A 24,316-nucleotide genomic window follows, 5' to 3' on the forward strand; every position below is an offset into this window, starting at 1 on the left:
GCTAAATGCTAGGAGTCTTAACATGAAACTGAACTCACTGGAAGCAGTCCTCACCTTGGAAGACGCAGACATTTGTGCAGTCACAGAGATCTGGTTGAAGGCTGTGGAGAGCACCCCAGCCATACCAGGATACACCTCCTTCCACACATTCAGACCACAAACTGAAGGTGTGAAAATGAGGCAGTGAGGCGGTGTATTGATACTCATTAAAGATAAATACACCACCAGATTGGTTAAACAGTATGATTCCCAGGAGATACTTCAGGTGCATTTAACTGTTGGTAGGACACCTATTCAATTCATTGCCAGCTACAGGGCCCCCTCCATGAATCAGGACACCCACTTTGCCTATTTGGATCTACTTGAGTCTATCAAGATACATCCAAACACCATGGTTTTGGGTGACTTTAACTATCTTTCCATTGACTGGGTAAATTACTTGTGCTCAAACTCACTTGCCCAAAGGTTTCTTGACTTCATTAACTTCAATGCCCTGGACCAGCTGGTTGACACCCCCACAAGGGATGCAAACATCCTGGATCTGGTGCTTACCAATATGGGGGACCACTATCGCACCCCCACTGTGAGGTCTTCCCCGGTGAGATCTGACCACAAATTAGTCTCACTTGAAGTAAGTATCACACATGACCCCCCCTCAGCAGCAACTAAACTAAAAAAATTCTCCAAAACAGATTATAACCTCTTATGGGATGGTATAAATAGCTTCACTGCACCTCCCCCCTCAGATGGAACTGAGAACTATGTTGAGTTCTACACCAGTGTTTTATAATAACACCTGTAAAACTGCATTGACTCAGCCGTACCTGATAGGACCAAAACAAGCTCCTCAAGGAAGAGCAAACCTGCCTGGTGGACAACTGCTATTAACAGGCTTTATAACAGAAGGAAGAAATTGCTATCTAAGAGTAAGAGGCTGCAAGCCCTAAACTGGAAACACTGTCTCCTCAGCATAACAAGTGAATAAGACTTCTTGTAATGCCCTCCATTGCAAAATATGAATCCAAATTAGCTTCCTTAACTAAAGAGAACTATAAGGCATTCTTTAATTACATCTGCAACCTAAAATGAAAGACCAAGATTTGTGCCGAACTGGTAGTTAATGATACTACATATACTCAGCCTGTGGACATAGCTAACCTGTTGGCCAACAGGTTCTGTGAAAGCTTCACTCTTCTGCCACCACCACATGTACCCCATGACATCTGTACCACCTGTCCCCTGCCTTGTATCTCTAAAGAGCAGGTTATAAATGCCCTCTCTAAGGCCAAAAACACAACATCTATGGGACCTGAAAACATACCAGGCTGTGTCTTATATGTGCTCCAACAAGAATTAGCAAACCATTGGGTACTCTTGCCAGTCATAGCCTAAGCACTGGCTTTGTCCCAGCTGAATGAGGATGGCCACCGTTATTCCCTTGCACAAAAGTGGTGCTTCCACTGACCCTGGGAACTATAGACCTATTCGTCTGACTAGCCTTATCTGCAAGGCCATGGAGTGAATCATCATGGACCTTATCAACAAAGATATAGGTAATCCCCAAACACTTGACCCAACTCAGTTTGGATTTGTCAGAGGGAGATCATGCCTGTTAAACTTGGTGGACTTCTTAGAGACAGTCACCAAGGTCCTGGACAAGGGAAACTCTGTGCATACAGCCTACCTAGACTTAGCCAAGGTGCTTGACACTATCCCCCACTCAGGCATCATTGACAAACTCATCCAGCTAGGTATCAATCCTTATACCATTAGATGGGTTGCTTACTGGCTCACTGATAGAACCCATATAGTCAAAATAGGGGAATCCACCTCCAACAGCAGACCTATAACTAGTGGTATTGCACAGGGATCAGTCCTGGGACCTCTACTGTTTGGAATCTATTTCTCTGAAGTACAAGCAAAAACTAAAGGTCTGACAAAGTTGACTGATGACTGCAAACTGGGAGTGGTCACAGACTTTCCAAATGATGTTAACATCCTAAAAAGGGTCTTACACAAACAAATTATTGGTGCCAAAGTCATGGCCTTAAACTCAATACAAGAAATGTATTATCATCCTTTTCGGTAAGGGCTATGTTTCTGCTAACTACCACATCAATAGTAACATCTTAAGTATGCACTCAGTGAGAGACCTGGGCACACAGGTTGACAGCAACCTTACCTTTGACCACCACGTCTCCCACAGTGATAAGAAGGGCATTCTATATAGCTCATCTCATAAGTAAGGGCATTGCCTGCAGAAAAAAAAAGAAGTTATAACCTCCCTGTACTCCACAATGCCCTTTTTGATATGTACCTTTCTAAGCACCTGCAGCAAAGGTTCCTCAGGAGGAAAATTCAAGGTCTTCAGCATCTGTCCTATGTGGATCATTTGAAATCATTGTTACTTTATTCTGTGTCATACAGACTGCTCAGAGGTGATCTCTGCTTTGCATACAAGGCAATCTCTGACCCTACTTTACTGGAAATGCTGCCTCTCTGTAAGTCAAATGGTACATGGGTTACTCACTCTAAGGACCTTAACCTGGTATGTGACATTAATAGAACTTGCTGAAGGGACAGATTTGTCTCCCAGAGGCTACCACACCTTTGGAACAGACTCCAACCTCATGTCAAACAGAGCACCTCATTGGCCCTCTTCAAGTGCAATCTGGACAATTGGATGGGTAACCATAAATTTGCCCCAGGGTTTCCACCTGAGTCCCTCTTGGACAGGGGCAATAGTTGCTGATCATGGAAATAAGGGTAGAACTTGGCTAGGCTTGTAAGGCCTTAGGGCCATTAGCCTAGTAACTTCCAATGATCTTCCTACATGACAAATGTAACTTCAGCCTTATCAAAATGACATTTCAGTCAGTGAACAGTAGGAATGTAATGTGAAACATAATAATGAAAGACACTGTGACAAAACAATTTTTGCAAAAAAAAGAGAGCGCAAGAAAACTTCTCACTGCCATATACTGTAGAATACTTCATCATTCAGTATTACTGCTTCATTTAGCATCTTCCACTAGTGCTGACTGTGTGTTCAAAGCCCCAGTCCTTAATTAATGCCACAATAAACTTAATAAAACATATCAGCAGATCTACTTGATTAGGCAGCTTTGAAACAATATATGTGAAGTTGTTCTATCTTGCCATTCATTCTTACTGATGGGTTTGGAGCTGATCCCTTGGCTCCAAGTCAGCCTATTGCAAAGCTGGAGGTCTTCAAATAGCTTGAGGCAAAGTCCCTATCCCATGATGCACCTAGAGTTACCTCAGATCTAGTTTGCCGCTGCAACAGATCAGAGGTTCTCGTTAGCTCGGGCCAGTAAAACTTATTTTTCAAATATTTTCGAATATTTCTTACTTATACTGATATCTAGATAGTTATAGGTAGTTTTAGATAGTTTTATAAAGCTCTTATAGCTTTTTGTGTATTTAGCTATATTGTATTTCTCTTTCCCTGGTGTGCTTAAAATTCTAGTTGGCCTCTTGTGTTTAGGCCTATTTTAAAGAGTTTATTATTACTTAGAGTGTGCTTAGTCAGTGACCTTTTGTCACAACTTATAAAAAACTTTAGATAATGTTTATATGTTTAGAGTGTATTTAAAATATTTAGATAATTATTATCGTGTGTGTGTGTGTGTGTGTGTGTGTGTGTGTGTGTGTGTGTGTGTGTGTGTGTGTGTGTGTGTGACTTAGCCTGAATTTTCTAAAGGGCCTTTGATTGCTAATTAGTTAATTTTTTTTTTGTAGTTGACAGTAATTCTCTGTTTGATATAATAATGGCTGACCAAGATAAGCATCCCAAGTCAGGCTTTAAAAAGTGCCCCAAATGTGGCCAAAAAATGTAACTGGCAGCCATGTCAATTGTGTGTACTGTTTAGGAGCTTTGCATTTACAGGATTACTGCTCCATATGCCATTCTTTCTCCTCCAGAGTCCTACAGGAGAGAAGGAGGAAATTAATAGACAGAGGCTTGTTGAAACCCTCCTTCCAAGAAGCTTTGAGCAACCAAAATGGATCCAGTAAGTCCTCAAAGTCTTCTAAGACTTCTGAGACAAAAAAATCAAAGAAATCATTGACTTTGGCTCCACAGACATCGGAGCCGACAGTCTTATCTTTTCAGAACTGGTCCCCAGTCCTGGAACTGGTATCCAAAATTCTTACGAGTCCTTTATTACAATCAGTACCACCTTCAGTCCATTCATCTTGGTCCTCTATTAGCCTTTCTGTTCTGGATGTGGATCATGTGGTGCAGAAGCTGTTACAGGCACCGGCATTTGCAAAAATTTTATCGGCTCCAACCCAACTGGCTTCGGAGCCGAAGACTCTTATACCAGCTACATTTCCTTCTCCGAGCCAAACTGGTCCTTCGGAGCCAGAGGAGTTAGACTTGTTGATTGTGGAACCTTTAGAGCTGATGCCTCATCCAGTGTCTTTGGCTCCATTCACTCTGACATCCTCGGTGCCAATCGAGGACTCTAGGAGCCGACACTCTCTGATCGGGTCTGGGGAGGATAGTCAGACTGACTTGTTGGTTCTGACTCTGCCTCTCAGGGCTTCAGCTCGGATGAGCTCGGCTCCTACCCCTGGTTTGGAGCCCACTGTCCTGGGGCCAGGGCTATCAATGGTTTCCTCAGATCCATCAGTTCCCTTGCATCGGAGCAGGGGTGACTTCGATGCCATGAGGAGAGTTATATCTCTTAAGATATCCTCGATCTCAGGTCTGGCTTCTTCCTCCCCTAAAGCACCTGTGTCTGCTTCTGCTTCACAGATCCCGGCTAAGCGTAGAGACACAGAGCCTCAGGAAGCCCCATTAGGTGGCCCTTGCTCTTCCAAGACCTCACCAGAAGCACCCACTGATGAGGTTCCCAGGAAGAGAGTTTGTAAGAGGAAACATCTAGACTCCCCTCAGGAGTCCCTAACATCTGATACTGACCTGGATGAATCAGAAGGGTCCCCATGGTCCCCCTCTTATGATATCTCATTTGCAGAGATACTTGAAATCCTTAGGCAGAGGGGTGACTGGCAGTCCACAAACCCTACTGAGAACGAGTCGGTTCTCCTGAAGGCTTTCGGGTCTCAGCCCTCCACCTCCTGGGTGTCTCCACCATTCGATGAGCTTATGCAGCTGATTTAATGAAGGGTGTGGGAGTCTCTGGACACTATGGAGCCTGTCCCTAGGAGGCCTAATAAGTTCATATCTGCCCCCAGGATAAATCCTTCTTGACAAAAGGTGTGCCAGTTGATGCCATGGTGGTGGCGGCAGCCACCAAAAAGGAAATGTCAGAAACTTCCTCTTCTATCCATCCTCCTAACAGAGACTCCAAGATAATGGATAGATATGGGAAGCGCATGTTTAATTCAGCGACCTTTGCACTCTGTTCGCTAATCTACTTAACCCATTTCGCTAGACTATAAGGAGATCTCCTTAAGGAGCTGGGAGATACTCTTCAGGGTACAGTAGCTGCAGGATCTACAGACAAAGTTGCCTCCCAGCTTGCTACCCTCAATTCCATTGTTAACTTGTCCATGCACCTCATTTCTTATGCAGCTGATGGAATGAGCAGGGCACCGGGTACAGGAGTTGCTCTTAGGAGACATTCCTGGATGCACTTGTGTTCCTTCACAAAGCCCTTCAAGTCATCCTTTGTGAATACCCCTTTTGATGGCTCATCTCTTTTTGGGCCCAAAGTTAAGGAAACTTTGACTAGGTGTGAGCAGGAAGGAAAGACTCTGTCTGCCGTCGGAGTCCATTTTTCCACTCCTACCAGACCCTATCTCAAGGGTCAAAAGGGAGGGAAAATGTGGTTCCGAAAAGCCCAAGGAACCTTTCAGGAAACATGTGATGAACCCGTCTCCAGGGGCAGAGGAGGGGGTAATAATGGAAAACGCCACCCTCGTGGAAGAGGGGGTCCGCAAAACCAGGGTGACAGAGTTCACTTCTTTGGGAAGCCCTTCCAGCACTCCTGAAAGGAGGCCTGACTGTCCTGCTTTGTTGGCAGTCGGGAGTCGCTTATCTTTGTACCCAGACACCTGGCTCAAAATAACAAACGACAGCTGAGTACAAAGTATCATTTCCAGAGGATACTTCATTCCTTTTGCTACACCCCCCCCCACCAAGGAAAATCCTGGACATTCCACCCAGTTACAGGGAACAAGCAACAGTAGAGGTCCAAATGTTGCTAAGAAAAAGAGTCATCCAAACAGTCCCAGCAGACCAGACAGGATCTGGAACTTACTCAAGATTTTTTTTAGTTCCAAAAAAGACAGGGGACTGGAGACCTATATTGGACCTCACCAGGCTAAACAAATCTGCAAAGAAAGAGAAGTTTCAGATGGTCACACTTCAGTCAATACTTCCCTTCTTAGGGAAAGACAATTGGATGTGCTTGATAGATCTCCAGGATGCGTGCTATCACATAAAAATGGCCAGGCCATCCAGGGATCATCTGCGCTTCCAGCTGGGAGCGAATCATTACCAGTTTCGAGCCCTGCCCTTTGGTCTCACTACAGCCCCCAGAGTGTTCACCAAATGCATGGCAGTGGTCACGGCTCACCTGGGACATTTAGGATTCCAGGTGTTTCCATACCTAGACGATTGGTTCCTCACTGCCACCACCAGGCATCAACTTATTCAAGCCAGGGAATCCACTCTGTCACTCTGCAGCCAACTGGGCATTACAATAAACTCAGAAAAATCTGCCTTGTCACCATTGCAGCATGTCATCTTTATCAGAGCAGAACTGGACACCACCACCACCATGCTAAGACTTCCAGTAGAAAGAGTCTTATTACTCCATCAGCAAGTCCGCATTCTGATGTCCAAGAACAAGGCTCCAGCATCAGAAGTTCTAAAATTGTTAGGTATGATGGCAGCAGCAATTCTGGCCATTCCGCTGGGTCATATGCACATGCAGATACTGCAATGGCTGTTGTTCACTCAATGGTCTTACCAAGAGCTTCCCATGTCTCACCTGATAATGATCACAAACTCTTGCAAAAAGGATCTTCAGTGGTGGTTGACCTCACTTCATGTCACGATAGGATGTCCCTTGTTTTATCCCCACCAGCAGCCACAGTGACCACGGATGCTTCCCTGATAGGGTGGGGGGCATTTTCAGGGAAGAACAGCCCAAGGAACATGGACCGATCAAGAGACACACCTGAATATCAATGTCTTAGAGATGAGAGCAGTACTTTTAGTGTTGCAGTACTTCCAGGTCTCCCTTCCTCTGGGTACGATTGCGATTCAGACAGACAACATGTCAGTGGTCTGGTACTTGAACAAATAAGGAGGAACCAGGTAATACCCCCTTTGTTGTGAGGCCCTTAGAGTATGGCAGTGGGCGATTTCCACCCAGCACTTTCTGTTAGCAATGCACATCTCGGGGAAATCCAACATGATAACAGACAAGCTGAGCAGAGCAATTTTGTTGTCCCTCAAGAACGAAATAGCGGACAGGATATTCCTCAGGTGGGGCCAGCCTTTCTGAACCTTTTTGCCAGTCACATGAACATGAAATGCAGAAGCTACTTTGCCCTGATTCCCCCTCCTGGAGAGGCTCCAAGGGACGCACTCATTCACAATTGGCTTCCTGGTCTCCTCTATGCTTTTCCACCAATCCCGTTGATACCTAAGGTTCTACAGAAAGCAAAATCTCTGGGAAGGACTATCATTTTATAGCCCCTTATTGGCCTCATCAGATTTGGTTCCCATTCCTTTGGCTTCATCTTTTGGAGGATCCTTGGATTCTGGACCCAGTTCCAGACCTTCTGACACACTTGTCGGGGGAACTTCATCCCTCTCTGCAGTCCCTGAAGCTGACAGCTTAGCTGCTCCAATTCCCATTATAGCCAGGTTCCACAACCTTTCCAGTGAGACCAATCAAATACTCTTACCCTCTCATAAATCCTCTACAAGGAAGCTATACCTTAGCAAATGGAAAACATTTTCTATATGGGCCTCTAATAACAATATTGATCCTTAACAAGCCCCTATGTCCTCTATACCAGAGTTCTTGACTATGATCTTCAATAAAGGAGCTGCAGCAGCCACAGTCCATGTTCAACTTGCTGCCATTTCTAACTTTCATCTTGGATTTGAAGGTTTGAATATAATGTCACACAAATTATCCAAAGCTTTTCTCAAAGGGACTTTTCATCTCAGACCACCTGTGAAATCTCCCTATTCCCCATGGAATCTAAATGTTATGCTTTCCCGCATCATTCTTCCTCCATTTGAACCAGTTTTCTCATGTGATCTCAAATTTTTGTCATGGAAAACTATCTTTTTACTGGCTATTACTTCCACCCGCAGAGTGTCAGAGCTTCAAGCGTTATCCATTAATCCTCCTTACTTGATTTTCTATGCTGACAGAGTCTCACATAGAACAAAGCCCTCCTTTTTGCCTAAAGTTTGCACTGAAACTAATCTTAACCAAATTATTGATTTGCCGGTTTTCTTTCCCAATCACTCCAACAATCTTGAATACATGCTGCATAAACTTGATGTTCACAGACAGCTCAGATTTTATCTAGATAGAACAAAAGATTTCAGGAAATTGGATCAGCTTTTTGTTTCCTTTTCAGACTCCAGGAGAGGTATGCCAGTGGCTAAAACAACTCTGTCTAAATGGTTATCTGATTGTATCACCTTTGTTTATTCAGCTGCCAATATGCCCCTACAGCATAAGATTAAAGCTCACTCAACCAGAGCAGTTTCTACATCTTCTGCCTTTTCTGCCAAACTTCCTATTGATAACATTTGTGCAGCAGCCACTTGGTCAAAACCTCATACCTTTATCACTCGTTACAAGGTTGGCAGGGCCTCCAGGGACAGAGCCTCTTTTAGGTCCACTGTCCTGAAAAAATATTCTCTAGTGAGCCACCCGAGATTGATGGTGCTTGGGATGCTACCCATCAGTAAGAATGAACGGCGAGATAGAACAACTTCACATAAAGAAGTTATGTACTTACCATAATGTTCCATGTGAGTTGTTCATCTCGTATTCATTCTTATGTCCCTCCCTCCTACCCCCTTCTGGGCTTTTAGATGACCGAGATGCTGGATCCATCCTGATTGCTCAATCCTTCTATACCTTCTCTTGGGAGTGATAGAATGTCATATGGTATTGTTATACGCAGCAAACAAGATCTGAGGTAACTCTAGGTGCATCATGGGATAGGGACTTGGCCTCGAGCTATTTGAAGACCTTGAGCTTTGCAATAGGCCGACTCAGAGCCGAGGGATTGGCTCCGAACCCATCAGTAAGAATGAAGGTGAGATGAACAACTCTCATGGAACGTTATGGTAAGTACATAACGTCTTTATTTTACAGTTCTGAAATTCCAGTTTCTTTTTTTAATTATAATGTTTCAGTGTCTAAAGAACTCAGGGCCACATCCCCAAAAAAGTAAAAATCTTACAGTAGTAAGGACTTGTAATGAACATACCATCCTAATATCAGCTTTCTTCAAATGAAAAAAAAAACATGGTGTATATAATGTTCTGTAAAATTAAGCTTTACAAAGATCTTCAAGTACCTGTGAAATAAATGCCAAGACAACTAAAGTCATACATAGTAAATCCTGCCATCTGTATACAAAATGCTTGTCAGTGAGAACATGCATCAGATGTTCAGTAACCTTTAACCCAGATAAGGCTAGGGTAGCGCAGTGGGGACAGGCACCTTGGGCACAAGGTGTCCGGTGTTTTATCAGTAGATGCCAGTCAGGTGATAGTACAATAGCAGAATTCAGAAATGAATACTGATACTACATTTGCAGTCAGGATTGAAAAGCTTCAGCACTTTGTAGTTGTTAGATGCAGTTCCATCATTTAGAAATTAATCTTGATACTGCTTTCCCAGTCAAGGCTGAAGTGCTTTTTTGGCTCCTCAGTTTGGAACAGAAGACCCCCTCTCCTTTCCTGTGCTTATCTGGTTGGAGTAAAACATCTTTTACTTGCTCTTCATACTGGAGCATAAGACTTTTTTTGTCCTCAACCTTTAGTTGAGGGGGAACCAGATGAAGGAGATGCACAGGATGGCTCTTCCTTAATCCTATTATTGATTTTCTAGTGGACTGCCCCCACACTACTGACTGTATTTGGCTATTTTTGTTTATTATCACAATAACTTCATCAGCCTAATGCACACCACTTCTTAAGCTCACATTTAAGTTATATAGCAGAACATCAGAAGTATAGCTAAGGTGGGATGAAGGATTCAGTTGCCCCCGGTGCTAGGTGTTAAGGGGCATGATTGACAGATGCTATCAGTCAGCAGTGCAGTACCAGCATTCACTTCTATGCTAGTATTGAAATACTGGTACACAAGTGAATTTTAATATTGTTATACTGCTTTTGTGGTGAGAACTGAAGTGACTAAAATTTAGAAATGAGGGGCGTCAGATCAAGAAGTTGCACTGGGTATGAAATGAACCAGCTATGACACTGCATACCATGCTAACATCTCACTGGTCACACTGTTTACTACATTTTTTTTACAAATGTTAAACTGATTTTGTTTCATTTAATCATCACTATAATCCCTTTAGAATGTTTACTTGTGCATGTAAACACATTTAGCAGAATTTACATCTTATAAACAATACTAAAACTTTTGCTGTTTTCTCGGCATGTATTACTGTTACTTTAGCCTTACTTATTTAAATCAGGCCTTATTCTAAGAAATTCATTTTTAAACCTGGAGGTGCACTTGCCCCAAACTAATACTGTATGGACACTTTTGCCCTATCCAGTAGTAATTTTACATCTCCACCTCTTTCAGGCTGTTCTATTTTTCTAATACAAAAAAAAAGAATCTTTCAAAGTTTACAGATGTAGTGGAATGCTAATAAAAAGTACCGTAATTCTCTTTCCTTTTAATATTCTACATATGGCTCTGAATACTTTGCTCTAACTTTCTTTATGCTCATCCCCAGATTTTTATTATAACCACGTTGACCTTTCAGGTTTTAAGATTTTCAATAAGTTTATGTTTTTATTTAGTACTATGCTATTTATGCATTTTTGTCTATGCCCAGGGTTATAAATGAGATGAGGCTTTTTACCACTTTACCTACCCAGTTAATGAATACATAAAATAATAGAGAAGTGATAATACATAACAAAATAAGTAGTGTTTGGGAATAGTAATCCAGAATGTGGCCACTGGTGTTTTCTTTGGCCCTGGTGACCCTGGCTCATTTCACAGCTCTTGAGTCTGTGAACAGAGAGAAACTGTGTACAGCAAAGTAACCAGGTAATTAAACCTGCTAATATGAAAAGCAAGGGACATGGTGATAATCAAGAGTTCTGGGATTGTCCTGAAAAGAGGTACTTATGTCTAGTGGGTTTAACTGGTTAACAGATGAAATAAAAACTGCATTAATGTAGTGTATGTGTGTGTGTGTGTGTGTGTGTGTGTGTGTGTGTGTGTGTGTGTGTGTGTGTGTGTGTACATGTGTGTGCATGTGCATGTGTGAGCATGTGCATGTGTGTGTGTGTGTGTGTGTGTGTGTGTGTGTGTGTGTGTGTGTGTGTGTATACATGTGTGTGCATGTGTGTGCATCTGCATGTGTGTGTGTGTGTGTGTGTGTGTGTACGTGTGTGTGTGTGTGTGTGTGTGTGTGTATACATGTGTGTGCATGTGCATGTGTGAGCATCTGCATGTGTGTGTGTGTGTGTTTATGAAGAGGAAGTGGGCTCACCAGGTAACTGACATATTAGATATAAATTGACATGCCTGCATATGAGACTGTGGAATATTTGAAATAGTTATTTTTTTTAATATACTTAGTGAGGTCTGTCCTGTAAGGTTCATGATTGTATGACAGTATTTCTCATTTGATAATCCTTATTTATCTTACTTATCTTACATGCTGGATTTCTTACTACAGAATTTGGTTGTGGGTCTCAACTGCTGTGTGAATATTATTCATGCCTGATAAAAAATAAAAACCTGTTCATCTTATTACTTTTACTGCTTTTTCTTATATGCATTTTTCTGGTATTACATACAATTACTTTGCTTATGCCCCACAACATGACTGAAAAAAAATAATTTGCTCTATTTCCACTACTTAGCTTTTCAAAGCACCAGTAAATAAATAAGCAAACCTACAAATAAAAAAAAATATTTAAGTACTTCAGAAATGTATTTCAACATTGTAAGGTCACCTTTGCCTTTGTGATTGTGCTTTTCAGACCTTCTCTGTGCTAATGAGAGACAGACTGTGCACTCTAATGAATAATGCTAATGTAGGGACACTGTCTAAATCAGTTGATCTGAAGTTGTTGTTTTCATTTCATCTTCAACCTGAGGGACTTGGATCCAGTACAGATCCGACTCGGCCCCATACTCCAGCATCAGATCCAAAGTCCAAGCCCCTCCCCTATAATAATGCCCCGGTCTCCCTCCTCCTCCCCCCGATCTCATTTGCTGCTCATTTTGACCAGCAGTGTTCATCCTCAGCTCCAAGCTCCTTTGGTTTGTAAGTGCTTTATGGGTATCCTTTTTCTCCTTTCCTCATCTGTGTCCTATTTTTTGTACTTTAAATCTCTACCCTATTGCTTTGCGCTCAAGGGTCGGTAAAAAAAAAAAAAAAACTTTTTTCTCCTTTCTCTTCCTCCTCTCTATAGAGTGTGCAGTGTGAGTGGGCTTCTTCCTGGCCATGGCAGAGACTCCAAAGCCTGGCTTTGGAAAGTGAGCAGAGTGTGGCCATAAGCTCCCCCTGTCTGATGGCTACACTCTGCACATTGTCTGTTTAGGCGTCCCTCAGTTAGACACCTCCTGTTCAATCTGTGTGGGATTCAACCTCCACGCTTTGATCGACAGGAGGAACAAGTTGATTCTGAAGGGCCTTCTTCCCCCTTCTGAGGCCTCTTCTTCTTCCGTTGCCCTGATTTCTGGGATTCAACCTCCTACCAAAAAGCCTGGGGATGGAGAGAAGGCCCTTTCCAAAGGGCAGGATCAGCCAAGGAAGCAATTTCCCGACTGCTCTTCCTTGGCTGAACTGTTGGTTAGTCCCACACAGATCTGACCAGAGTTCTCCTCGACTCCTGTCCCCTCATTTTTACCTGGAGCTACAGACCTTCCGAACTCGCACTCCAGTTTCTGCCTCCCCTCTGCACCACTCTAGGCCTGGGTCAGTAAGCTTTTCTATCCAGTCCTCTCAGAGTCTGTCTGAAGCTGAGGTGGACAGGATGATGCTGAAGTTTCTCCAGACCCAGATTCATCTGGGAGTGTTGCCTACTCCATCCCCCTCTGGGGCCAGGAGCATGCAGTCTGCCTTTCTTTCCATTACTCCTTCTCCAATCCAAGCCCCGGTTTTGGAGTCCTTGGGTCTGGATGTTGAGGGGGTTGGTGCCGATGGTCCTGGGTACCTTGACTCCAACCATTGCCCTGAGTGGTTCAGATCCAATTTTTTCAGAGCCATAGCCTTGGTGTCGGATTTGAAGGGATGGCATCAACTTTGATGTTTTCAGGGTTGTCCCTTCCTCTCGGAGCTTTGGCACCAGGAAGCTTGGTGCCAGCTCCCCCCACAGCTCCAGGGGTGGCAGATCCAGCTGTAATCATTCCAACTTTGTGGTCCATTCACCCACGGCATTTGAGGTGGTGGAGGGGGTTCTCTTGGCTCCTTCTAGACCCCTGACACTCTTGTCCTTTGAGTCTGTCCTGGCTCCCTCTTTCTCTCAGCTGGAGTCTGCCATTCTTCCCCCTCAGGGACAGCCTGTTTCCAGTTCGCCCCAGAATGTTACCTCATGGGAACTCCCTGAGGCTTCTGAATCCTCCCTGGTATTTACCTCAAAGATCCCCCTTAGAAGCACATGTGTAAGAGGAGGCACTTAGACTTCCCACCATAGTCTCTCACAGATGATACTGATTTGGAGGAAAAGGGAGTCCCTTCAATCACCCCCGGATGATGTCTCCTTCATAGACATCATGGAGATCCTTTGTCAACATGGTGGGTGGTTGACCCTTAAGCCCAATCTGGATGAGTTGGTATTTTTGGAGGTGTTTGGCACAGGACCCTCTGCCTCCTGGGTGTTGCCCCCTCCCACAGATCCCCTAGTGGATCTTATCTCATCTAGGGCATGGAAGGGACCGGATATGGTTGAGCCTATCCCAAAGCACCCGGATAAGGTGCTTAGCACTCCTGCTGCCAAATCTCACAGGTCCAAGGGCTCCCTGGTCAATGCCATTGTGGTTGTGGCAGCCACCAACAAAGAGCTCACCCAGGAGAGCTCCTTGGTTCATCCTGCAGACAGGGAGTCCAGGGGGATGGATCATTTTGGGAAGAGGACCTATGTGTCAGCCACCTTTGCCTTATGTGTGCTGAATTATTTGGCACATGTAATCAGACTGCAGGAGGACCTGGTCAAGGAGGTCACTGCGTCTGCCCCAGGGTCCATGTCAGCAGAGAAGAAGGTGTTTTCCTCCTGCATGGCCACTCTCACTTCCATCTCTAATACATCCATGATGCTTCCCTCACAAGCCTCTAGGGTGGAGGGAACAGGTGTGGCCATTAGGCAACATGCCTGGCTCTGGCATTGTGCATGCTTGGAGTCCTTTAAGGCATCATTCATGATCATCCTCTATGATGGTTTCACCCTGTTTGGAAAAATAGTTCATGATACATTGGTCCAGAGCGAGAAGGATTGGAAGACTTAGTCTGCCATCAGAATCCGCTTCTCCACCCCACCATGATCCTTCTGTAGGAATCAGCTTGGGATCAAGAAGATGTGGTTTCAAAAGTTTCAAGGTTCTTCCCAAGATGCTCAGGATTTGCCTTCACCCAGAGGTAGAGAGGGATATGATAGATGCCACCCTCATGGTAGAGGGGATCCGAAGAACCCAGGGTCTCAGGACTCCTTTTTGGACAGACCCTTCCAGCAACCCTGAAGGGTTGCTCGACTGCTCACCACTGCAGGCATTTGGGGGTGACTATGTCTGCACCCAGCGGCCTTGGAATCAATTATCAATGATCATTGGGTTCTGCAAATTATTTCCAGTGGTTACTCAATTCCCTTTCTCCATCCGCCACTTTTGCCCAGACACCTCCCAGCCATGCCACCCAGTCAGCGGGAGGAGGCAGTCGTAGAAGTTACTAGGCTGCTTACAAGACAAGTCATCCAGCCCGTTCCCCCAGACCTGTCTGGATCAGGCATTTATTCCAGGTTCTTTTTGGAGCTAAGAAGATGGGGACTTAAGTCTCATTCTGGATCTCTCAATCCTAAACCTGTCTGTTGCCAAGTCAGAATTCCAGATGGTCACCCTCCAATCCATTCTGCCCTTCCTGCAGATAAATGACTGGATGTGCTCAGTGGACCTCCAGGATGTGTACTACCATATCAAGAAGGGCAGGTGCTCTCGGAGGTTCCTCTGCTTCTGGCTGGGAGCCAATCATTTTCAGTTCAGAGTGCTCCCCTTTGGGGTCACCACTGCCCCCTGGGTGTTCACCAAAGTGATGGTGGTAGTGGTGGCTTAGCTGCAGATGCAGGGTTTTCAGGTCTTCCCCTACCTACCTGGACAATTGGCTACTCTCTGCTCCCTCCAGGCATCATCTTCTTCAGATTGCCCAGTACCTGGGTATTACTATAAACCTCAACAATTCTCAACTGGTACCAATGCAGGTGCTGCAGTTAATAGGTACTTAGCTAGACACTACTCAAAGCATGGTGTTTTTACCTCTGGACAGATTGTTATTGCTCTGCCATCATGTGGTTTACATTCTCCAAGCCTATCTTCCTCCGGTGGGTTCAGTTCTTCGGGTGTTGGGGTGCATGACAGCCATGATTACTCTAGTTCCAACTGCATGTCTCCACATGCGGGTTCTTCACTGGACCTTAGCGGTTCAATGGTCCCTGCTAGATCTTCCCTTGTCACATCCTGTTTGACTGTCTCATGCTTGCAGGGACACCCTTCTTTGGTAGCTCCAATCCACGGACCTCCTTCAGGGTCAGCCATTTGTTCTTCCATCCCCCGATATCATGGTGACCACAGACGACTTCCCTGCTTCAGTGAGGGAGCATTGCATGGGAAGAACAGTCCAAGGCATGTGGTCCTCTCTGGAGACCAGTCTGCATATCAATGTCATGGAGATGAGGGCAGTGCTTTTGGCATTGCAAGCTCTCCATGCCCTTCTTCCTCTGGGAACTATTGCCATACAGACAGATAACATGTCAGTAGTCTGGTATGGCAACAAACAGGGAAGATCCAGATCTTATCCGATTTGTCGCGAAGCCATGAGATTGTTGGAGTGGGCAATCTCCACCAGCTGTTCTCTGGTGGCAATGCACAATCCGGGGAAGTCCAACTTTTTGGCGGACAGGCTCAGTCATTCTATTTTGATGCTTTACAAGTGGTCTCTGAATCCTTCAGTGAGAAACAAGATTTTTCTAAAGTGGGCTCAGCCTTGCTGTGATCTTTTCACCTCTCCTTCCAACATGAAGTGCAGCGAGTCGCTCTGAACCCCCCTCTGGGGAGTCGCCCAGAGATGCTCTAGTTCATGCTTGGCCCTCCAGTCTACTATATGCTTATCCTCCACATCCCTCTGATTCCTAAGTTCATTCAGACAGCTTGATGGCTGGGGAGCTCAGTGATCCTCATTGCCCCTTTCTGGCCTCTCCAAGTTTGGTTCCCCACTCTGTGGTCTCATGTATTGTGTCCCCCTTGGACTCTAGACCTAGTTCCAGATCTGATTACACATCCCTCAAGGATTCCTCACCCAGACTTAGCCAGCCTGAAGCTCACTGCTTAGCTGCTCCAGTTCCCTTGATAGCTAGGGTGCCCCAGGCTGTCTTCTGCTGTTAAAAAGATCTTGGTAGCGGCTCACAAATCTTCTACCAGGAAGATCTATTCAAGTTAATGGAAGCGTTTTTGATCTGGGCCTCTCAACCCAACATGTATCCTTTCACTGTGTCAGTATTGGCTGTTTTGGATTTCTTGGTATACATTTTTAATCATGGAGCTAGTTTCTCTACAGTTAAGGTACAACTGGCAGTGATTTCCAACTTTCACATAGACAAGAATTCAGCTTCATTGGCTACTTCTAAACTTTGTAAGGCCTTTCTGAAAGGAAAGTTCCTTCTTCGGCCTCCAGTTAAGGACCTCCATGCCCCCTTGGGATCTTACCTTTCTGCTACAGGCTTTGGTTTCTCCTCATTTTGAGCCAGCGGCCACTGTTGATTTACAGTTAATGTCAAGGAAGATGATGTTTTGGTGGCAATTATCTCCACCAAGAGGGTTTCTGAGATTCAAGCCCTATCTGTCAAGCCCCCTTATCTGATCTTCCACAAAGATATGCTGTCCTTGTGGACCAATCCATCTTTCCTACTGAAGGTGGTATCAGAATCTAATATTAACCAGGTCATCAATTTGCCAGTTTTCTTTCCAAATTTCCAAAATAAGGTAGAGTCCAAATTGCACTTGCTTTATGTTCACAGGCAGTGCATTTCTATTTGCATTGAACAAAATCCTTTCATAAATCGGATCAACTTTTTGTTTCCTTTTCTAAACCTTTCTTGGGAAAACCAGTTTCCAAAGTTACTATTGCTCAATGGATCTCTGAATGCATTTCTTTGGCCTATCGAGCCAAAGGATTATCTCCACCAGGGCATGTCCAGGCACATTCGACCAAATCTGTTGCTATTTCAGCAGCTTTTTGGTCAAGGGTTTCTTTGGATGATATATGCTCTGCAGCTACCTGGGCATCTTCTCACACATTTATTTCCCATTATAAATTGGATCTTCTCTCCAGAGGCACGGCATCTTTTGGCTCAGCCATGCTCCGGAATATCTTTCCATGTGGACCTCCCAGGGTTTATTGGTAGTTGGGGACTCTGTCCCTCAGGTTGAAGATCAAATGAAAACAGCAATGCCAGATAAATACGTTATGTACTTACCATAACGTTCCATCTGAGTTTTTTCTTTTCATTTGTCTTCAACCTTTTCTCCCTCCTTCCCCCTGCCTTGTGTGGGCTGTGTAGTGGACCGGATGGAAGAGACATAGCCCCCTATTCTGGCTTGCTCGTCCTTTGTTAAGTCCTTTGTGGGTAATGCTAGGTTTATTGGCATGATTGTCTAGGTTGGGATGCTGCTGTTCTGCAACAAACTTGATCTGATGGGAGGAGGGAGACCAGGGAATTATGGGTAGGGGAGGAGCTTGGACTTTAGATTTGAGGCTGGAGTATGTGGCCAAGTTGGATCCGTACCAGATCTGAGTCCGTCAGGCTGAAGACAAAAGAAAAGCAACAACTCAGATGGAACATTATGGTAAGTACATAATTTATTTTTTACTACTTAAAAAAGGTATCCGTAGTTAACTCTTTCCATCCAGCACAGCTTTTGAGTGTCTACCTTTAACTCCCAATAGGTGTAGCTTGAGCCTTTAAAAAATGAAGTTATCACTTTACAGTTCTAACAAATACTCATTGACAGAGTTCAAATATCAATTACAATTGTGTTTGCCATCATGTATGCTTCAAGATGAAATATTTTGATACCTTGTATGTAGCATGGTTTTGTGATTATTAATGCAAATATGAACATGCAATATTTGTTGCCTAGAGGTGCAGTAGGAGGTAACTGCAGAAATGCCTGGAGGTGCACTCGGCTGTGAAGAGTTTAAAGCAGTACGTGTATGTACAATGTATGAATAAATTGGATCAGTTATTGGTGCTTGACTGACAGGCAGGGCATAATGATTCTAAATTACAAGAAAACAAAGATTTCTACAAATATTAACTGGGCTTCTTTCACAATGAACAAAGCTGGATTTAGAAACTGATAATAAAGTGTATTTTTTAACTGTTAGTTAAAAAAAACTATCCTGTACACCCAATAAAATAGATCTGACTTAGAATATCAAAGAATGGAAAAGGAATGACTGATGGGATTGATGACTTGGAGAGACAAGGCTTACTTTAGGTCCATTACAGAGGGAGAAAAGAGGAAAAAACTAGTCACATCATAGGCTGTAGAAGTATTGAATGAGTATTTCATCTTGACCTTGAGTGAAGAAACCAGGGGGACACATATGACTTGAAATAAGGCACAGATTTTAAGAAACACAAAGTTTAGAAACATACAACTGACTTGTAATAAAGCAGGTAGAAGGTGATGTGACACAAGCATTTATGAGGCAGGAAACACCTAGTAAGAAATTCTTTAAGAAAGTAATAACAGTATGTAAGTGTTTACAGAAAGAAATATGGCACACATCTAGATGGAGTAAATCTAGAATGGAAAAAGAAGAACACAAAAGGTGCATGTAGGAAGGTATGAATCATGAAGAATACAGCAAGAATTGAGGTGGGAGTCAGAAAAGTGAACTGAGAAACTTCATCTAACATATAAATGCTTCAAGATGCCAAATAGAATAAATGGATCTTAATATGTTACAGCTGAAATAGAAATAACAGTGTACAAAATATCCCAATAATATTCTTGTAAAAAGAGCTATAATGTCATTTAGGGACTTTGGTAGAAACACAACAGCAATAAAATCCATTAAAACTGCCTGATATATTTTATCCTTACCTTAAGAAATGCCTCTTCAAAATATTCTGTAACTAATAAAGTAAATCCAGAAGAATGTGTTTTTCTCTCAAAGTATTGTTTCTGCAAAAAATCTGACTCGAAAATCTTTAGTTTTTCTAAGTTTTTCTTTCAAGGTATTGTCTCTTGAATAACACTAACCTAATTCTGGAACTACTCCAGGTTCTAAATTACAGTGAAGTTGATGATGCATCAAAATGTCATGGAGCAATAGTCCTGATTAAACTGATGTGCTTCTTACAAACCTGTAACTGCCAGAGTTTATTTTCTAAAGTATATGAAATCACTTTCAAACATTTTGATTTAAGTGCTTTAGCCTGTAAATTATGTGGTCTATGTCCAGTAACACTTTATGCAAATAAAGTATATGTAAGGAAGGTATGTTTCCTATAAATTTACTGCCGTTGTGGGCAAGAAGCATACAATTCTATCCATAAAATCTGAGAAAAAAATCATATATGCAAGGAAGATAATTTTCCTATACTTTTGCCACTGTTGTGGGCAAGAAGCATGCAATTTTTTCCATAAAATCTGAGAAAAAACATCATATATGCAAGGAAGGCATGTTTCCTATAATTTTACCACCATTGTGGCAAGAAACATACAATTCTATCCATAAAATCTGAGAAAAAAATCACCCCCCCTTACCCAGTAAATAATAAGCAAACCTTCAAATAAAAAAGTATTTAAGTAGTTCAAAAGAGTAATTGAACATTGTCAGGTGAGCTTTGTCTTTTTAAATGTGGTACTCAAGCCTCGTCTGTGCTTTTGAAAGACTGTGTTTGTACACTAATGAATAATAATAATTTGTGAACCTTATCAAAATCAATTATTTTACATTTAGGACAATCTACTGTGTGGGTCCCAAATTAATGTTTGGTTTTCTTAGCTAAAGCAGGACATATATGCACTTTGTATGAACAAGCTGCCTTACTTACAGGAGTTTGACTGACAGGCAGGACAAAGTGATTCTAGCTGGCAAGAGGACAAATCTTAATGGCAAATACTTACTGGGTTTCTATCACTGAGAGTACCAAACCTTTAGTGTTTAACCAAATGAAGCCAATAATAAATTGTATTTTTCCAACAATTAATAAACATCTATAGCTTACAAAGACAAGGAAACGGATCTGACTTAGAATGTCAAAGAATGGAAAAGAGAATAATGGATGGGACTGAAAACAGGGAGTGACAAGGCTTGCTTAGGTCCATGACAGATGGGAAAGGGACAGAAGCAAACATAATCATGTAACAGGTTGGTAGGAATCTGAAAATCAAATAGAAGTACTGAATGAGTACTTCACCTTGTCTTCAGAATAGAGAAACCAGAAGACATATATGATATGGAATGAGGCATAGACGGGGACAGTTTTAAGTACTGTAACAAGGTGTGACAAGAAACACAACATTTAATAACATATAACAGTCATGTCATAAAGCACATAGGAGTTGATGTGGTACAGATGTTTATAAGATAGGAAAAAAATAGTAAGAAATTCTTGAAAAAATAACAGTATGGCAATTAAGTGCTTAGAGAACCAAAAATGGCAAATATCTAGATGCAGTAAATGTAAAATGATAAAAGGACAACATAAAAATTGCAGGCAGTAAGGTATAAATCACAGTTAAGTATGAAAAATACAGGAAGCCTCAAGATGTGAGTCAGGAAAATAAACGGTTTTTTCTTAAGAAAGTTGTGAAGAACTTTGTACTCTTACAAATGATTCTAAATGCTAAATAGAAAAAAAAAACTCAATATTTTACAGTTGTAACAGAAATAATGGTATCCAAAACATCTTTGCAATGTTTTTGAAAAAGAGCTATTATGTCACATAGGGAATTTGAAGCAACATGTAAGCAGTAGCATTCCTTAGGACTGCCTAGTATATTTTATCCTTACCTTAAGAATTGCCCTTCAAAATATTCAGTAATAAATCCAGTAACAAATCCAAAATAAAGTCTGCTTTTCTCTCAAAGAACTGCTTCCGCTGTGAAACTAAGTGGTTTCTACAATAGAGTCTGATATTCTGTGTTTTTCTTTCCAAGCATTTCTTATGAGACTAACTTAATTCTAGAACTTTTTTCTCACAATCTAAATCACAATGAAGTTGATGATGCAGCTTCTTGCTTCTGTGACATCACTAAGTAATACCTCACATTGCTTACGTCAAGCCTTCATGCAATAACAGTCAGAACTTAACTGCTGTATCACTTAAGAACCTAAAACTGTGGAGTTTCTTTCCTAAAGTATATGAAAACACATTAAGAATTTGTTTTAAGTCATTCACCTAGTTAAGTCTATAGCCTATATCCAGCAACACAGTATGGAAATAAATTTATATTTTTCCTGTGTTTTTGACAATTGTTGCAGATAAGGAGCTTACATCTCTGTAGACAAAGCTTCAGAAGGCTGTGAAAAAGTGATGTCTGAGGCTGTATAACTAAAGAAAGGCTTAGGTGGGCCCAGAATGACTTTATACTCCTGCCAAAGTCAGCCTATTAGTGCCCAAAAGAGGCAGGTCTTGAGTCCACATCTGAATCTACGTAGCAGCTGTGCTCATCAGTTCTGTAACATTGCAGACTAGATTTTTAATCCAGGACAGTATTTACATAATGCCACATAGATATACAAATAAACCTACCTATCTGTAAATATTAATGTCTCATGAAAGGGTCCTTCCTTTTTAGAGCAAATATCTTAGGCATTGTTTCTCATAAATTTCATTTCTAAAGCAGTACTTTCATTTTGCCACAATAAAGACTATCCTTATATGATGTATATAAAGAAAGGGTTCAGTATACCGTTCTCTTTCAGTCACAGTGACTGTGTAGAAAGTTAGAATTCGTTATTTCATCCCACCTTACATAGTTTCTTTTATGTGTTACATCACATAACATTACTGGCTGTCCAGTTTATGCCATTTTAATGAGCTGCAGTTTAGCCTGCAATGCATAACTTTATTTTGTAAAGTGTCTCTCTATCAATGTTTGGGGAAATCCCCAGATTCAAAAATCATTCCATAACTCACTCTCTCTCGCTCTATCTATATATGTATATGTATATGTATATGTATATATATATATATATATATATATATATATATATATATATATATATATATATATATATATATATATATATATATATGTATATATATATATATATATATATATATGTGTGTGTGTGTGTGTGTGTGTGTGTGTGCATTAGATAACTGTTTTGCATATCTATATCTATCTGTTTATCTCTCTCTCTCTCTCTCTCTATATATATATATATATATATATATATATATATATATATGGGTGTAGGACTTTTGATCGAATGATCAAAAGTCCGAAACAAATGGAGCATACTTACGCGAAAGTGCTTTTCACCGAAGAAGCACTTTTGCGTAAGTATGCCTATTGCCGAGGTCGTACTATGGTGTGGATAAGGGAAATTTCCCTTTTCCCCACTGTAGTGCAGTCTCAGAGGGAGAATATTAAAGTAGGGGTGTGTGGGGAACACAGCCCCCCACATGGGAGGTGCAGGGGGAATTAGCCCCCTTGCTAAAACTTTAATGTAGTGTTTTTTTTTTTTTTTTTTTAGTAACATGCTTTAACGAAAGTGCTTTTTTGATAAAAGCTCTTTCGTTAAAGTGTGTTCGGTGGCTATGGATTCGGATGTTTGATCATTCAATCAAACTTCCTAGATCCATATATATATATATATATATATATATATATATATATATATGTATATATGTGTGTGTGTATATATATATATATATATATATATATATATATATATATATATATATATGTATGTATTATAAACCCATTTTCTCTCTAGGTACAACAGCAAGTGCCTGATGGTTTGAGAACTACTAATCCTGATCAACACATGACAAATTAAGCAAATATTGATTACAGTGATTAGAATCACCAGACAAACATCTGCCAGCTGAAAGAACTATAAAGAATTAATGGATGAATTTCCTTATTTCTGTGTTGCTCACTTTCAGACATAGAGGGTGGACAGGGAAACATTGGAGGAAATATGCAACCTCTGTCCCACCCCCCAGCCAGGGAAATTGTGGAGAACCCATCCCAATGGAAACCAAAGTACGTTTAGCATTACATATACCAGCTTATGATGCTTTCCAGGGAACCACAGGGATGATATACTAGTGGTTTCCTAGGCATTAGCCTCTAGAATATTACATAAGGTTTTAAATGCAATGCTATTACATACAAGGGAGGATATCTGTTTCCCACAAACCCCACAGGAGAGAACAAGAATCATGCAGGAATTGTATTCACTGAAGTGTTGGGAGCCATAGATTGCACACACATAGAAATAAAAGTGCCACCTGGGGAACATGGAAGGAGGTACATCAACTGAAAAGGTTTCCACTGTATAAGCTATCAGGTTGTCTGTAATGCCCAAGAGATCATCTATAGTGTTTGTGCAGGTAACCCAGGTAGTTTCCACAACTCACACATATGTCACACTTGTGAGCAGTATACTAGGTTTGCTAGGGGTGACATTCCTCAAAGTCATCTAGTGGATGATGCAGTTTATGCACTGGAGCCTAGCTCATGACACCCATGAGAAACCCACACAACCCCACTGAGCAAGGATACAATAGTGCCCACATTCAAATTAGGAATATCATAGAAAGTGTATTTGGATTGCTGAAATCAAGTTTCCATTGTCTAGACACATCAGGAAGTGCATTACATATGACCTGGACACC

This window comes from Protopterus annectens, chromosome 1.part0 (assembly GCF_019279795.1).
Source record: "Protopterus annectens isolate FY-2018-M chromosome 1.part0, PAN1.0, whole genome shotgun sequence".
Classification (NCBI taxonomy): domain Eukaryota; kingdom Metazoa; phylum Chordata; order Ceratodontiformes; family Protopteridae; genus Protopterus; species Protopterus annectens.